Below are 1715 nucleotides of genomic sequence, written 5' to 3' on the forward strand. Positions count from 1 at the left end.
CACGAATCAATTGGAGAATTGAAGGATTCATGATACGTGCTCTGAGCACAAATCATTCGATTTAGATCGGAACTTCGTAGAGGGTTCAGATTGGGAATCCGGAGCGTGTATCGTGAATCATTTGATTTAAATTGGAAAGTGACATACTGCCAAGTATGGTGACCCATACTCGGAATTCGTGCTCTGCATTTAACCCATCCAACGTGCACACACACAGCAGTGAACACACACACACACACCGTGAACACACACACCGTGAACACACACCCGGAGCAGTGGGCAGCCATTTATGCTGCGGCGCCTGGGGAGCAGTTGGGGGTTCGGTGTCTTGCTCAAGGGCACCTCAGTTGTGGTATTGAGGGTGGAGAGAGCACTACAATCCCTGCCGACCCGAGACTCGAACTCGCAACCTTTGGATTACGAGTCCGACTCTCTAACCATTAGACTTCAAGAGCAGTTTTGATTCAGATCGGGACTTCGGAGCGCGTTTCGCAAATCTATTTTCTTTTTTTCTTTCTTAAACAGTACAAAACATCAAACCATTAAAGGTGCAATAGGTGATTGTCTTCAGAAACATATTTTGTTATGCTGGTTGAAAGTCTCTTATATGTGTTCAGGAGGCGTGGCTTTGGGCAGTGACTGCAGGGAGGGTGGGACATGCGCTTTCAGTGCTATCAGGCTAAAGATAGCATTTTCCAAGATGTCCTACTGCAAACAAAACAAAGAAAGAACATATACAGATAAAACTCCCTTAATCCCTTAAGAAAATTAAAGGTGTATGCCTAGTATCCATGTTATTTTCCTATATTATTTTTTGAGAAGTCAATCAACAATCCAAAGAAAACATGACTTAAAAAAGTAGATTGAATGAACACTAAACAAATCTGACCAACATTTCTCTGTGAATGACATCTTCCTCCAAAGTGACAAAAACAGCAACTCACTTCAGTGTCTGACTTAAAGCCTATTATAATAGGTCAAAAAGCCTTTTGTGAAATCTAGATTAACTCCTCTTGCTTGACCTCTTCATATTTAAAGAGAAGGATTTTTTTGCTTTTGTTACAATTCAAACCTATGCTTTTGGAATAAGTACTTTTTTTTGACAGACTGATTTTACCTGTGTGTGGTTTAGCTTGAACTTCTTTACAATCTGGAACAATTCAAATCACTGTTATTATCTATCAGCAAACGACATTTATGTATTATTGACCTTGTGGGATGAGGTCTGTGTCTCCGCGTGGGCGCGCAGGGGAGCGCGCGCTCGTCCAGAGTTCTCTCTCACTGCTGCGCGTGCTTCTCCCAGGACCTCCGAGAAAACACCCTGTTCAGCTCACGGTCACGCCGATCAAGACATTTGTATAATTTAGTCTCATTCACACCGCCAGATTCAGATGGTTAAGGATAATAAGACAAATGTCCATAAAATGAGGCGAGTTATGCAATCTAGTTTACTGAGCAACTTAACAATAAAGAGATCGCGAGTCACGTGACCACAAAAATAAAATATCAACAAGTAAGTTATTTTAAATTAATTTAGTAGTAATATATATATAGGCCTATATATACGCACACACATTATATATTCAAATATATCATTAGGGTTAAGATTATCTATTTTTTTGTGAGTGTGCTCATGAGGGATATAGTAAACTATAAAATGGAAGAGATCTGATTCAGAAAAAGGATTTATTGACTTGTTTACTTGCTTTCTTACC

The sequence above is a fragment of the Barbus barbus genome (genome assembly GCF_936440315.1).
Source record: "Barbus barbus genome assembly, chromosome: 40".
Classification (NCBI taxonomy): domain Eukaryota; kingdom Metazoa; phylum Chordata; class Actinopteri; order Cypriniformes; family Cyprinidae; genus Barbus; species Barbus barbus.